Here is a 16,835-nt window from a genome sequence, read left to right as displayed (position 1 = left end):
GGAACCTCTATGTGGGCACAGAACTGGATATGTCTCAAGAGAGGCTCTTCCAAAACCCATTGCAGGTCAGTTTGTAGGCAGTCCAAGTCCCACTTTATGTTTGTTGACCCTCCATTCCATTCATTGACACTCATGTAGCATTTAAGTGGCTCAGCATATTCAGGAATCAATCTATAATATGTACAGCTATTTCTGATTTTGAGGGATTTCTGTAAAGCCATTAAACTCCAGCTCTCCATTATCCACAAACCATCATCTTCTAAATACACATCACTGGGTAGAGCTGACAAGAGCCCTTGGCATGCTATGCCTGAATTATTGCAACATAGTGTACACCAGTTTAACCAAGAAAATTGTTTCCAACCAGCAAAGGCTACAGAAACAAGTACCGTAATTGTGCCAAAACCTAACTGAACATAACATCATTAAACTTGGCTTGACAGCCATCCATTAACTTCCAGTCAATGCAACGATCAGATTCAAGGTCATAAGGCTTAGGGGGTCAAGGGCTAAGACTAACTATGGAAGCTGACCCATGGCTATACTCCTGCAGGAGACCTGTGCTGACTGGTATTATGGAAAATATGTGTTTTATTAGGAAAACATTGAGAAGGACTATGACATTTGAGTGGAGAACTATAGGGTGGAGACAAGCATAAATTACGAAGCTGGGTCTTAACTATGTGATGAATCATTGGCAGATGTAATGGACAACCTTTCCTCGTGTGGAGGGCTAAACGGCAGAGTGGGTTCATTTAGAGAGACAATTGTCAAGTTCTACCTGGATGTTCAATGATAAACACCCTTTTCAAAACGTTTCTTTACTCAGTACTGGGACATCCTTCAAGCCCCTTGAAACTTTTAGGTGACTCCACGTCCACTGCAAACTTATACAATGCAAAAGTACCTCAGAGTATTATTAAAATATTGATGTCCTAGTGTAAAGATTAATGCCATTGCGCCGTCATTGTGCTCTCCATTTCTCTGAAAGAACACTTATCTCTGGATGATAGTTTAATTTAACTTTCATACTTCTTTTGCCTTTGCCCTTCACCTGAGGTACCCTTGGTGCTATGTTGCCATTGTGGTTTTAGAAATTAGGTGATCTAGCAAATGGAGATACCAACTGCACAAAACACCTTTTTTGGCAGACCTTTAAGCCCCCATCTACCAATCTTATCTAACAATAAAAAATAAAAAATTGATATGCCACTTCAGATTGGCTTTTGGAGGGTTTTTTAATGTTTACTATTACGGTGATGAATAGGACGGTACTATTGTGTCTTTTCTGGTAGAGGCTTAAACTTTAGGACGGCTGATTCAATGGAAATTTGGGAAGCTATGTTAAACTGTCAGTGAATCTGAGAGCTATTGGAGGTCAGTGAAGAGTCGTATATGTTAGCCGAACACAAATTAAATTGAACCAAAGTAGAATTTTTCGTTTACCCATCTCAATAGAATGAGCATTACCTTCACATTTGTTTACGATCTCAGAAATGTATATGGGACTCTTACCGTTGTGTTGGGTCTTGCCCCATCCACTGGACACACAGACCTACCTGCCTGCATAGTTTTCTCCACCATTAGCCAGGCAGATTGGCTGAATAGTATCAGAGAAGGAAACAGGTGTGGCATGCTTGATTAGAGTGATATCATTGTTGATGGTTGAGGGGTTCCACTGCGAGTGAGTGAAGACCTGTATGAAATCAAAAAGAAAGCAAATTAGATGGTGCAATGATGCTTCAAAACGGGTTCCTTGTTCTGATGTCGGCTCTCCCTAGTGATGCTCAACTATGCACAGGATTAAACATTGAAAGGTGGGGTGGATGATTAAACATATTTCTTAATCTTATAGTAGGTCAGGGCAAAGAAGGAGAAGGAAGGAGTCCAAATCTAGTAATGCAAATGGCATTTAAGTTTCAATAGTTTTGATTGTTTTTTAGTGAATAAGTATGAAAACTGCAGACGGGCATTCACATCTTAACTTATAACCAACTTATCCCTTCCCAACTTAAATCTCCCTCTCCCCGACCCTCAGTGACAGTCATTAGGTAAATGAGCTCCATTGGATCCAAGGACGTCATTTAGGGGTCGCCGGGGGTTGCAGCTGTGACCCCAGGCTTTTCTTTTCCGAACCCTGGCACTGCCTTCGCGACCCCTGGCCTCAGAGGTGGCAAATTCAGCAGCAGGGACACAGTGGCAATTCATCCTTATGGACTTCATTCAGTTGCTTCACCTGATCTTTCTTTCCAGCGTATCAACTTTACTACTTGTGGCTAGTGATCAATGCCCCATGAGCCAAATGCTCACAGTTGTGTTGTGCATTAAAGGCCTCTGTTATCCTTCTTTAGATAGAGTAAGACTGGGTCCCACATTTTACTAAAATGGTGTGTGCCTCTCTTTAGTTCATATGTCACCTTTTCATGGCCAGAATATGCCAGAGACATTGAAACTCGAATTTTGTTGCCTTCACAAGTGTTTGCCCCAGAAGCCCAGACATGGTTGTTTGTCTGCAAGTAAGAGGTTGGGTATACACTTCCCCTTAATAGAGTGTAGTGGGTATAATTTATTTACCAAAATAGCTAGAGTAACAGATGCTGAGACATTTCCCGCTATCTCTCTTTCAGCATGGTCACCACGGCGTTCCAGAAGTCTTTGAGCTTCGAACATGGCCATAGAATATGTAGGGTTGTACCCATCTCCCCACAAAGCCTCCAGCAATGGGTCGGTCATGTTTTTTCTGTCACATGTTAATATGGTAGTGTAAAGTGCCATCTGTACAAACAATTGTACAGGTCTTTCCACCCCTCGGAAGTGGACAAAGCTATTTGGATGCATACATAAATCTTCTCTGCGTTTGGAAAAAAACATGTGTTTTGAGTTCCTTTTCCCACTGCTCTTAGCATGAAAAGCGCAACTGGGGAGGTTTCATGTTGTGGGAAGCGTAGATCCAGGAGAACAAGGGGGGACCGCCAGGGTCACGAATGACGGAAGCACCGCCAACAGGCTGGCGGTGCTTCACATGCCATTCTGACCGCGGCGGTAAAGCCACGGTCGCCCCGCCGGGGCCGGCGGTTTTCCGCCGTTTCTGCCCCTGCTGGGAGAATCCGCCAGGGCAGCGCTGCAAGCAGCGCTGCCCTGGGGATTCTGACCCCGTACCGCCAGCCTGTTTCTGGCGGTTGTCACCGCCAGGAAGAGGCTGGCGGTAAGGGGTGTCCTGGGGCCCCTGGGGGCCCCTGCACGGCCCATGCCACTGGCATGGGCAGTGCAGGGGTCACCTAACAGGGCCCCGGCCAGCTTTTCACTGTCTGCCTAGCAGACAGTGAAAAGTGCAACGGGTGCAACTGCACCCGTCGCACGGTCGCAACACCGCCGGCTCCATTCGGAGCCGGCTCCTGTGTTGCAGGCCTCATTCCCGCCGGCCCAGTGGGAATGTTGGAATGGGGGCAGCGGTATTTTGGCCGCATGGCGGCCAAATGGCAGTTCCCGCCTGGCGGGCGGCTACCGCCAATCGCCTGGGTTGGAATCACCCCCCAAGTGCCTTGTGGTTGCCAGAGTTGGGAGGATTTTCTCAAAATTCTAAAGTAATCTTAACTCGTTCTCCCTATAGCGGGCTGCAGGATCCAGTGCTTTATCTTGAGGTAACAATATCTTTCTCCCTTTGGCATACTATATGCTGCCTTAATGTTTTCAAATGGGAGGGGATCTCCTGTGTGAAAGATGTGTCGAAATTGGTAGCAGCCTTGGGCCTTCAGGTGTCTATATAGGCTTTTATCTAACTCTATTGTGATGTCTGCATTTCTGATAATAGGTATCATGAGAGATAGGTATATCTTTAATTTGTATACTCTTACGAAACTATCTCAGGTCTCTAATGTTACTCTACCTATAGTTGAGACATAAAGACACACTGTGAGATTCTGATCTCTAAAGCATCAGAATGTATCAATTTCCCTGCTGTTGCATATCTGTGTGGCTTCATAATATCAGCAGTGATCTGTTATCACCACTCCTTCCTAAGTTAGAAGTAGTGTGCACACGGTGTTTGTGTATGCATGGTCTCTGCCCCCCCCATGGACAAAAGAGTTATTAGGATCCTGCAGCTGGAGGCACTGATTGAAATAAATAAAGAATTGTGGGCAGGACCATCATATTGAACAAGGCAAGGTGCCCTAACCATGACAAGGTATTAACACACCAGGAGTTCTAAGAGAATATTCTTTCTGGTCCCTGTAAACTTGCTTCACCACTGTTAGAAATGGGATCTCTGGTTGGCAGTCAGGTTACCCCCTGTCCAAGCCAGGACCCTCACTCTAGTCAGGGTGAAGGAGAATCACACTCAGTTAACCCCCGTTCACCCCCTTGGTAGCTTGGCACGAGCAGGTAGGCTTAACTTCAGAGACCAGGTGTAAAGTATTTGTACCACCACACACAGTAACTCAGTGAAAACACTACAAAATGACACAATACAGGTCTAGGCAAATAGCCAATATTTATCTAAACAAAACAAGACCAAAACAACAAACATCCGACATACACAAGTCAAAGTATGAATTTTTAAAGATTAAACTCAAAAATAGAGCTTAGAAACACAAAATGCTTCGATGAGGTGATACGGCTTCATGGCGGAGTCGTTCCCAACAATCCGACACCAATGGCACCGGGTACGGAGTCACGCAGACCCACACGTACAGTACCTTAGTAAAATGTGAAAACAAGCCAGTGCGCAAAGTCGGCGATCGTGGCGTCGCTGAATCCGAGGTGGCGTTGGTTCCAGTTCTGAGGGTCAAAGGAGCAGAGGCGTCGGGTCCTTGCTGGGGAGTGGTGGCAGTGAGGTGACATTGGTACGAAGTGTTGAAGCCGCGCACTTCAGGCAGAGTCGGCCTACTTCAAAGGAAAGTCTCTCTTGTTTGTTGGATCCTGCCTTGTCCTGGCCAGGCCCCAGACACACACCAGGGGGATAGAAATTGCATGGTTTGAGAGCAGGCACAGCCCTTTCAGGTGTGAGTGACCACTCCTCCCCTCCCTCCCAGAATAGATGGCTCATCAGGTCCCGTTGTGTCACTGTCTAGAGAGAGGTGCAAACAGCCCAACTGTCAAACTGACCCAGACAGGGAATCCACAAACAGACTGGTTTAAGCAAGAAAATGCCGACTTTCTAAAAGTGGCATTTTCAAACATTCAATCTAAAAACCAACTCCACTAAAAGTTGTATTTTTCAATTGTGAGTTCAGAGACCCTAAACTCCATATTTCAATCTGCTCCCTTAGGAAATCTGAACTTTAATAATATTTAAAGGCAGCCCCCATGTTAACCTATGAGAGAGATAGACCTTGCAACAGTGAAAACCGAATTTGGCAGTATTTCACTGTCAGGACATGTAAAGCACATAAGTACATGTCCCACCTTTAACATACACTGCACCCTGCCCATGGGGCTACCTAGGGCCTACTTTATGGGTGCCTTACATGAATAAAAGGGAAGGCTTAGGCCTGGCAAGTGGGTACGCTTGCCAAGTCGAATTGGCAGTTTAAAACAACACACACAGACACTGCAGTGGCAGGTCTGAGACATGTTTACAGGGCTACTAATGTGGGTGGCACAACCAGTGCTGCAGGCCCACTAGTAGCATTTGATTTATAGGCCCTGGGCACCTCACGTGCACAGTACTAGAGACTTACTAGTGAATCAAATATGCCAATCATGGATAAGCCAATCAGTAATACAATTTACACAGAGATCATATGCACTTTAGCACTGGTTAGCGGTGGTAAAGTGCCAGAGTCCTAAAGCCAACATCAACAGGTCAGAGAAAATAGGAGGAAGGAGGCAAAAAGAGTGGAGATGATCCTGCAAAAGGGAAAAAATCCAACAACCACTGTTGCCCACTTTTCCTGTGTGTTCTTCATTTCTGTTTCAACTGCCCCAGGCAAGGAAGTCAGTTGAGGCTTTTATGGCCAGGAGTGTACACGCCAGGGAGGCTAAGCATTTTTGAGTTCCCTTCCTATTGAAAAATTAGTCCAACTGAACAACACCCATCTATATGTTATATTGTTTGACCTTCGCCATTCTGTGACTGGTCAGTGTAATGGGCTAGAGGTTTTGGAACAGTTGGATAGATGTCCCATTAAATGAGGTTGTTCCTCATTTCCCTGCTTGTGTCATGATTGTCTCTTTCTCCTCATTAAAGTGGATCTGTGTCAGGACTTCTGCGGGGGGGACCCACATTGTGCATGATGAGATGGTCATTTTGTGGTTTTGTCCAGTTTTATAGGTTCTAACCCATGTTGGTCCAAAAGACTTTCGAACAAGTGCTGAACATATTTTGCTTGGTCTTTGTTGTGAACACCAGTTAGTATGCCTCAGATACCGATAATATTTCATCTCAATTGATTCTCTAAATCCTGACATATCTCTTTGAGTAAGATATGCTTTTCCTTGAAAGTGATCAACTTTTGCTGCAGGTGTTAGCAATCTGTCTGTTCATTGAGGCCTTTCTCAATGTCATCCACTGGACCCTCAGATCAGTAATCTAGGGTCGCCCCTGAGTTTTTTTTTTATCACCTGTATTTTGTCTTTCATCTATTGGAAGGCTTGCAATAGGAGGTTTCTGGAGAACCCATGGAGGACCTCTTCCTGATGGTTTCTACCCTCTAACCGGGTACCCATTGGCATGTCTGCTTTGTCTTGGTTTGTACCTCAGAGCTTAGACTGAGTTAACATGTCTTCTGCTAAGATATCTTTTTTTACGTCCTTGCTCAATGTGTTTTAGAAGATTTTTCCTTGAGCACGCCCTGACCCTGCATAATGAATGTCTGCCAGGAAGGCAACTTTGGGTGGTTCTGCAAGCTTCTGTGGAGTGGTGCTGCTGGAGTACTAGATTTATGGGACCCCGCATGGCACATTCTGAACTGGAACCCACAAACCGTGGCAATTTTAAATTATGAGGGGAGAAGATTGATTTTTAGAAGTCTGCTGATTCCCTGTATATTCCTACTGAGGTGTGGAGAATACTGCCTCAAACATTGTTATCCCCAGGGGCATTTGCACAAAATTGTGCTTCTGGGAGCTAAGGCATTGGCCCCAATAGTGTGAGCCCTTACTTTCAACCACCTTCCTCAATTCCCCACTGTATAGAGGCCGCTTGTTATACAGCCCCATTAGGAGTTGTATGCCTCTTCTTCATGACCTTATGTCAGCTTGGGAACTCCGCTTGTCTTTGATCAGCAGCATATCCTTTGAGTAGAGAAAAAGCCTCACACTCTTTTTACCTGTGATTGGGGCCTGACCACCTTCAGTTCTCTCTGTCTCTTGGCCTGCAGGTTGCTGATTCTGCTAGCCAGTGCCACCATCACAAGGGCTACCACCTCAGCCCCACATCTCCACGTCTGCCAGTGAGTAGGATACTCAGATGCAAAGTGCACTCACTCAGGATGTCTCCCCCATCCTCTATGATGGCATGCACCTCTATCACTGCTGGTTCCACTCACATGGGTCTGATCCATTTAGCCAACTGGGGGTAGATGGGATATGGCCTCCCTTCCATGCCTGCCGCCTCTTCATGAGCCGTCCCGGGGACCTACATCCATTGGCCACTCACTGTGCACGTGTAGTCACCCATCTATCAAGGTGTGCATGTTTGTCTTCCAGGGTGGTGGATCAGGCATTTATTGAGGGCTTCCAGTTATCTGATCCAGGGGTCCTGGGTATCACTCCTTCTGGTAAAGAATATTACTGAGTCCCCATCTACCTCACTGAACTTAGGTCACAGAGTCCAGATCCAGAACATTACAGACATGTGACTCCTATCTTTAGTGTCAGACCACTCCCCTGCTAATAGTATTTATGAAATATAATGGAAATATTGAGATAGGATTGAGTTTTAGAAATAAAATTTGATACTAATGAGAGAATATAGCTTTAATTATGCAATAACCACAAGATCATCACATTGGTTGTTGGGAAGTGCCTGGGTCTTATTTCAGAATTGTGATCCAACTTCCCAACACTAGCAAAAGGACCTGCAGAAATGTTAGGAAAACAAGAGTTAGCATATGACTCACCTGTCCAACAGCTATGGACTTGATAGCTTTGGCATTTGAACCTCTGTCGTGTTCTCCAAGAACCACCTTGTGGGACTTACTAATCATGAAACACAACAAAAAACAAGTAACCTGAAGCTGTCTATTCTTGGCTAGTTCAGTACTGTAGCATTTTGTTACAGAGACAAAAATTATGATTTTATTCTTGTTTGTAAGAGGACAAAAACACAGCAGAGAACATACTGAAAGTGGGCAAATGGAATGGGAAACAATGCTGAAGAAGATTGACACCTGATTTGTGAGAGAACATCAGGGAAATATTAGCAAATAAGCAGACGATGTGAAGAGGGGTCATAAAGAAAGGAGAGGGATGCTGATGGAGGAAGGATGTAGCATGGTAGTGATGTAGAGTTGGCAACCACAAGAATTTAATTGTGCTGGCACAGACGTTTATGAAACAAACCAAGGTGGAAAGAAGGACTTGGGAGAGATGCAGGATAAATGGCAAAAGGTGGCAGCGCAGCAGATTGAAAAATCTTATCCTTGATGTTCCATCTGTGCAATATTTTACAGTTTCTTTTGGTACCAAAATGCACAGTGAAATGCTATGGAACAAGACTTAGGGGGTCATTCCGACCCTGGCGGTAAAAACCGCCAGTGCCGCGAATGACAGAAGCACCGCCAACAGGCTGGCGGTGCTTCCTGGCCCATTCTGACTGCGGCGGTAAAGCCGCGGTCAGAAAACCGGGTCCGGCGGTTTCCCGCCGGATTTCCCCCGGCTGGGCGAATCCGCCAGGGCAGCGCTGCAAGCAGCGCTGCCCTGGGGATTCTGACCCCCTTCCCGCCAGCCTTTTTCTGGCAGTTTACACTGCCAGGAACAGGCTGGCAGGAACGGGTGTCCTGGGGCCCCTGGGGGCCCCTGCACTGCCCATGCCACTGGCATGGGCAGTGCAGGGGCCCCCTAACAGGGCCCCAGCATGCTTTTCACGGTCTGCTTAGCAGACAGTGAAAAGCGCGACGGGTGCGACTGCACCCGTCGCACACCTGCAACACCGCCGGCTCCATTCGGAGCCGGCTTCAGTGTTGCAGGCCGCCTTCCCGCTGGGCCGGCGGGCGCTAACAATGTTAGCGCCCGCCGGTCCAGCGGGAAGGTCGGAATGGCCCCAGCGGTCTTTCGACCGCGGAGCGGCCATATGGAGGGCCTTAGGGCCCAATTTAGATGCTGATGCAGGGGAATACTCCATACACCGTATTACAATCCCATTCTATCCTATGAGGATTGTGATATGACAAACTGGATATCTGTTATGTTTGTAACAGAGTATTTGCCAGGATCTAAAACAGGCCCTTATTTGGGAAATGAAGAGGACTCTGCCCTTCTGACTGTGCCCCATGGTGATACATTTAAGATGGTGAAAACAATTGCAAGTCACCTCACAGAGCAGTGGACAGCATTGACGACCCACTGTTCATTGATGAGGGATCCTCCACAGAAGTGAAATCCTCCGGATTGCAGCACCACAGAAAAAACAGTTTTTTCAGCACAGGAAGTCAACAATCAGAGCTCAGAAAACATACCAGTGGCTCAAAATAGTCCTCCCACATTACTTTTAAGACATTTATTCAGATGCAGGTGGAACATGGAAATAACTTGTCTGCACCTCATGGAATGGTCTCCTTTCCATGCTAACATCCTTCAGCCAACAAAACACCTACCTCATGCAACAGAACAACGTAATTAATTGAAACTGAGAGCATCATAGTCCGCTTAACAGTGACAACAGCCCCTTATGCATCTGACTACTGCCACATACTCTTTCTCGCAGGGCCAGACTGGGGACCCAAAGCATCTCAGACAATTTTTGTCAGACCAGTCCCATAGAGTGCATAGCGAGCGGGCCTGACTTCTACAATGGGGCTTGGGGAGGTTCTCCACCTCCGCCCCCAAGAAAGTTTGAAAAAAAATGGCAAGAATGATGCACTCTACAACACATTAGTCATTATATATTCAATTGCATTTGTTTTTAAAGTATAATAAATTATTACTTTACAGTGCACCAGGATACAGCAATCTTTATTGGGGTCCTTCCATGATACCCTCACTATCAGCCTCTAAGAGTGCCTCTCATCTCTCCACAGCCCCTCTCTAACATGTATTTTATACCGTCTCTCTTTTATTAGCAAATGTTGTTGGAACACGTTACATTACACACACATTCAAAGACAATGACTCAGATGTGTGTAAATTAGTGTAGCAAATGTTGACAAAGGGGACTACAAGGAGTAGGATTCACATGTCATCCATATTGATAGGCATTTTTTTTAAGAGTGCTTGGGCTAGGGAAGCCTAAATTCAGGATTCAGAACGTAACACAGTGGTGAATTTATTTCTACTCAAACAGAATTTAGCAAAATTAGAATAATCAAAGACTGGGAAAAATATAACTTTCTAACCTGTACCATGCAGTTTACATGCGCCTTTTTTATGGCACTTCATATCTCACTGTGATATTTTACGATTGTAACTTATGAACTGCAGTTACAAAAGAAGCTACGTGACTAAAGCAGTATCCCACTAAGCTAAACATAAAATACTATTCTGTGATTTGCACATGAAATGTTCTTTGGCATGTTAATCTTCTGTGTTACCTTAGATGAGTCAAAACTGCCACTAGACAAACCCCTGATCCCTCTCCAGCAGGTACATTAATCACTAGAGTTATCTTGGCACTTTTATTGTTCCCTGAAAACTTTTGGAAATATATGGAACTCTGCAGTGCTTATAAAACTGCTGCACTGCTACAAAACCATCCTCCCCTCCCAGTAACAAAAGCACCCCCCTACCCTCCCAACCATTCTAGCCTCCCAGGGAAACACCCAATGCCTAGTCTGGCCAGTCCAACCTTGTTCTCACTCAAAGTTTGGCAAACAGAGCATGTTGAAGTAACCATTAGAGCACATTTTAAACAGTGAGTTTATAACAATAATAAATATTTGATTTGAGCAACAAACCACTAGGACTGCACGGAGAAAGTAAAACAAATTTGGCCAATGTCTTGTGTCACTTTTCTAGGCAATGACTTGAGATACCATCATAAGACTGGTCTCAACAGAATTCTATATCAGCAAGTCATTTTCTGCCCCAACCATTCTTCAGTGGGGAAAAATCCTGCAAAATGTCACCTCATGCTAAACTGCGAAAATATTGTGCTATTTATGTAAAGTGAAATTTGGGAATTACATGAGTTTACACCGCCCAGGGGCCTACTTAAGCACCCTGCCAAAGCTGCAGACGGAAATATGCATTCTTCATATTAATATAATAAGAATAACACTAGGTTGTTTCTTTTATGTAGCTCGCCTGTAGCACCTAAGTCACATACCTTTAGTGAAACCTGCCAGGGCTAGGATCCTGGCCTTGCTTCCTCACCATTTACAATTCTAGCAATGCCACTGATGATTGGATCAATGACTGGAACACCGCAGCCTAGAGAGAAATTGAAGGAGGGGTTACATCAACTAAACAACCTAAAATCACACTAAAGTGTCAGAGAATGTAAAGATCCACAAGGTCAGGAGCAGGCTTTGTGTGACCATGTGTCCAGGAAATCCACTTCCCTTGAAAAGAAGGGCTGCTTCAGCCGTACCATTGGATCTAGGGTGTGCGGTATTGGGTCAAAAGGTCCGCAGTCATGCCGGATTCAGAATATGCATGTTAGATAAGTTTAAATACAGTAGACCTAAGCAGGACTTATTAAAAAATATGGTAGTTATCCTAACCAATCTGGGATGGCTTGGATCCTGGTGGGTCAATGTTGTACAGTTCTATGTTAAATTTCCCTTCTTTATCTGCCTTTATCTAATCCCTCCTCTGGAATTAGTTCAATGACTTGAGTGGTATGGCTTGGATTTACATGGGTAGTCAAAAGTAAGTTTACCTTTTGGCAGGTGTTTTATAAGTATTGAGGTTTTTGCTTGTGGCTTTAGTCATAATTTTGATTGTGTTTGTTATGAAGCTAAAGATGAAGACCGGTCAGCAACCTCTCAGCTGAATGACAGAAACCTGGCAATTTCATAATAATGCTCCAGTGGAAGGTAAAAATATGAACCCTAAACATAACCATACGTTGTTTCATTGTGAATTTTAGCAAAAAGAAGTGCAAAAGCTAATTGCTTTCCCAATTATTCTGATTACAATAATTCCTAATTTAGACCCTACTTCTGTTTGTTTCCATTTTAAATTGGTTTTGCGGGGGTAACCAGCTGTTATCACTGGAAGACGAGTGATTTAGTATCACAAAGAGGATGCATCAATAGAATAGTTTGTTATGGTCTAGAGCATCAAAGAGAAGGTACTAGTGTTCCAGAACTTGTTAAATGGCTATCCTTATAGACCAATTGATATTTATTTTAAAAGGTGTAAATTAGGATTATGCCTGGAAATAATACATTACTCTGCTTGGTAATTTAACTGGTGGAAATTCACAAGCTCTAATATTCAACTATGTTGATTCTTCACTGATGTGTATGCCGTGCAGATCTAGGTTTAAACTTTCCTTACACTACAGAGCACTCTGAGGAGTGTGCTAGAGAAAATAACAGTAAAACCTGATGTGCTACTTAGCTACTTGCAAACATTTGGCAAAGCATTTCCCACAATGTTTAAAACAATGAGGCTACAAATTAATGATCCACTTTTGCATAACAGAATAAGGGTAAAAGTAAAGACAACACAACAGTTTTAACAGGGGTGCAGGTAAATGAGAAGACGTGAGTGCCACCAGAATTTCAATGGGAAGATTATTAATATTACAATATTATTATTAATATTAAAAAAGAATCACAAAGCCTAATTGGATATATGATTCTATTCCATGAAAAAACAAAGCATTGGCAAAAGAACAGAAGGAATATGAAATCAATCTAAAAGAAAGTTGAACTTTGGAATATTTGTTGGAAGAATTCCTGAGTGAGGATAGGGATGGTCTTATACTAAAGTGATGTGGGTGTTTGGCACCATTGTTGCTTTCTTGCCAACCTTAAATAGAATATCCCAGATTTATGTAACATGTTATCAGTATATTGCATGAGATAATGTTTATTTCTGCACTTGAGAGCAGAGGTAGATAGTAAACATTTTCTACCAGGAAGACAGACCTAAACATTGGAGAAATCATCATGAATTTCTGTAATTGCTGTTTAAAGGTCTATAAAATGACAACTTGATAGACTATTAAGAGAAGGAAAACAGCTAGAATTGACAGTTACTATTCTTTTGCATATAGAGACAAATGTAATTTGGTATTCTTATAATGGAATGGAAATTGTTGCTTGCCATTACATTTCATAATTTGTCTAAAGAACCCGACCCCTATTGGTGAACCTAGAAACTACAACTTTTATGTTAAAGTATTGGTATATACAGGTTAAGACCTTTAATGGAAGCTGGAATGCTTGATATTTCCTTCCTCTATTGTGGCATTTAATATAACATTGATCAAGAAGAATTGAATGGTACGCGACTGGTTGCTTGCCACCTATGTTTCTGATTATAAGAGCCTGTACTTTTTAAGTAGTGCTTCTAATGCAATTATTCTGTCCTTTTTTGCAACAATATGACATTGTTTTAATTGTGAAGGTAAATGGTGAGACAAAGACATTATCTACATTTATTTTTGAACTGGGCAATCACTTGTGTTGTGTCAAGAACAAGATAAAACAATGTTTGATTTATGATGAAATTAGGTCTAATCTGCTTAATAATGTTGTAAAATCCTCACACCAAGGTTATCTAAAGCAGTCAATGTAATTAATATGATTAAGATATGCTTGTAAAAGGCAAGTCAACAAATAATGAGGAAACTTAATCAGGACTAGCTTATACATGGAAGAGCAGCAGTAGACATGGAGGGGGCTATCATGAGAGTAAATATGGAGATGCTTTTAACTCACATAATTGGGACTTTTGATTACTAATGTTAAAATCCTGACAGTATAGGGAACTCTCTATTTCCTTAATAGAGCTACATTATCATAACCCAAGTACTATGATAAGCATTAATCAGAACTCCCCCTTGCATAAAATTATAAACAAGCTCCTTTGAAGGGGTAGTGAGCACTAGCCATCACTTTTATGTAGCAGGGTTTTGCATAATGGTGGTACAAATAATATAATGAATTACACTGGACCGTGGAGCATAAATTGCTGCAAAATTATCAAATAAGTGATCATATAACCAGTGTTTGAAGGATGGAGACAGTGGAAGATGCTTCAAACCAAAAATTGTTTAGTGAGAGTTTTTTTAGAACTCTGGTTTGTTCCAAAGTGATCTTGCAGAATATTTTGCAAATAGAAGCTACAAGTAGGTAAAATCATAAAAGCTTTGGAATTGGGTGTCACACTGATGAGGGAATGTGGGTTAGACTATGGACCATATAATCTTGCTACAGTTCAGCTAATAACTTTACGTTGATATTTTGGAAATTTTAACCTTGGATTTATAATTATCTTGTGTTATTGCACATATGTATTCTAAAGAGGTGTTAATTATGCCCCGTCTGTCTGAGACTTACGTGAAGTCTTTCAGTAATGTTTTAGACTTGCCCAATTTTATTAGGAATTCTTTTCAGGATGGTGAACTAATTAAAAGTCCTAAATTTGGAATTCGAAAAGACATTAATCACATTTGTGTGACACATTTTGAAAGGAATAAACATTAACAAACTTGAATAAACACAGCATCCTGTGTGAGTTTAACAGATTATTTTGTAGAATTAATAACATTGAAGGGCACATAAATGTATGCATCTGCATCAGGAGTTTTTACCCTGTGCATTGTGCAAATTTTGTGAGTTGTGCCTTATGGTAATCTAGAGCAAAAATGTCCATCAAGATTGCGTACTATGGTAGCTACTCATTACCCTTACTGAAGTATATCAGAAGGGTGTTCTCCTTCTTCAGCTGTGATTTGATAAAAATAGGTTTGAGTGTCAGTCTATCTAAATGGCACACACGTGTTAATATATGTGAATAATTTAAATGTTGCTATATTGAAGTCAGTGTTATATGGTAGATATGATGTGCAATATTGTGTGCAATTTGAAGGAGTAAAATTAAGAAAATAAAATTAGTCTATTATTAAGAAATAGCATTATATATGTTTTCTGTAATTTATATCTAATTTATTAATATAGTTCATTTGATTTAAAGTGTAGTGTGGCCAGTAAAGGAATGTACATTTGAACAATCGTTATTCTTTATATTTTCCTACATGCATAAGATGTTGGTACAGTGGATCAATCTACATTGCTTGGGGTGCTTTATGAATCAATAACACTTTCCACATTCTGCAGGATGATGGGTGGGTCATCAGAGTGCAGAGGCATCATAGCAGCCTAAAAGGATACTTCTAGCACTTAACTGCAGAATACTGACACCTTTACTAAGAAACTGGTAGTTATGATTGTGTAGTACCCACAACATGTTCTACTAACTTATTGGATAAGACCCTTTAACAGACCTTTTTCCATAGAAAAACGATATACCACTTTTGTTTGGTTCTTACCCTATTCATGTATGGTCACAATCTTTCATTACATGGGCTAAAGCACTCTCCAGTCTGATGTATGGAAGAACTTGTTTAAGGTCAGGTCTCTAAACATTTAGCACAGTTTTGTAGGTCAACATCAGCCATTTAACTGTGAAGTACAGCTAAATATTAAACTTACCAAAAGCGGTGCTGAGGAGAGCAAAGCAGGACAGGAGCCAAAGGAAAGCCATGATCCTAAGACAGATGCAGTTGAAGGGAAGGTTGCCCAGGCTCTGCCCTTTATATATATGCAGGAGCAGTATGAAACCTTGGAATCGAGAACCTTGATACAGAAGATTCTGTTAGTGCATCGATCCTTAATAAGTAAACTTACAAGGGGACGCGTGTAGGTCAATTAACCTTTTGACTCATTTAATATGTTCTTTGCATAGCTCCAGAATGGAAATCAATAATCAGTACATGATAACGAATAATCATTTGGCAACTCAATAATCAATAATCAATGGAGTCAATAATTGTCACACACCATGACTTCTCAGCCATGAATAGTCACACCTTTAGTAAAAGGTTAGTAATTTTATTTCCCTTTTATTAACAATGCTAAAGTCATGTAGATTAATCCCGAAATCAAGTCAGAACTCATATAAGATCAATATTTATTAACCAAAAAGATTCGAGAAACACAACCTAATCAAAGCTTGAGTCACAATACATTCTAAAGCATCAGTGCAAATCATTAGCAAAGTTAGCTTCAATAAGGCTACATAATCCATAAGATTCAACAAAGTAGTCTGTCAACCATTTATCTCTGTAATTTGTCAGTTGTCATGTAGATACCCTCAACTAATCAAGATTAGCATCAGCATGTGGGACTTCATGCAAAACAATTTAGAACACAAATTTAGGAAACATTTTTCTAAGGAAAACGAATAAACCGTGCAGTTGGTACCTATGAAGAAAAGGCATAAAATTTCAATTCAGTCATATTGCCAAATCTACCTATCCTCGGTATGGGTCAGCAAACAGAATCAGTCTTGTCCTCAGGTCATCAGTCATCAATCGATCAGCAACACATCAGGCTCTCAGTCAGAGAGTATGAGCCCAATGACAGAATCTCAAATCTCTTCTAAATCTCTTCTTCCCTTCAAATCTGCATAAATCTAATCTCTAGTCTCTCTCCTAAAATCTGAAATCTTTTCCTTCTGTCACGTTGTTACATCAAAGTCACCCAAACTATCCCATA

At 42.1% G+C, this 16,835-nt stretch overlaps 1 pseudogene; it reads right to left on the bottom strand.

Annotated features, from left to right (window-relative positions):
* LOC138267104 (chymotrypsinogen 2-like) overlaps nucleotides 1-15,822 on the bottom strand; it is a 92,391-nt pseudogene extending 76,569 nt beyond the window's left edge.
* Between the last annotated feature and the right edge of the window lie 1,013 nt (nucleotides 15,823-16,835).

The sequence above is a fragment of the Pleurodeles waltl genome, chromosome 12 (genome assembly GCF_031143425.1).
Source record: "Pleurodeles waltl isolate 20211129_DDA chromosome 12, aPleWal1.hap1.20221129, whole genome shotgun sequence".
NCBI classification, from domain to species: domain Eukaryota; kingdom Metazoa; phylum Chordata; class Amphibia; order Caudata; family Salamandridae; genus Pleurodeles; species Pleurodeles waltl.
Note: the sequence above shows the minus strand (reverse complement) of the source record. Positions and strands in the feature narration are given on the sequence as shown.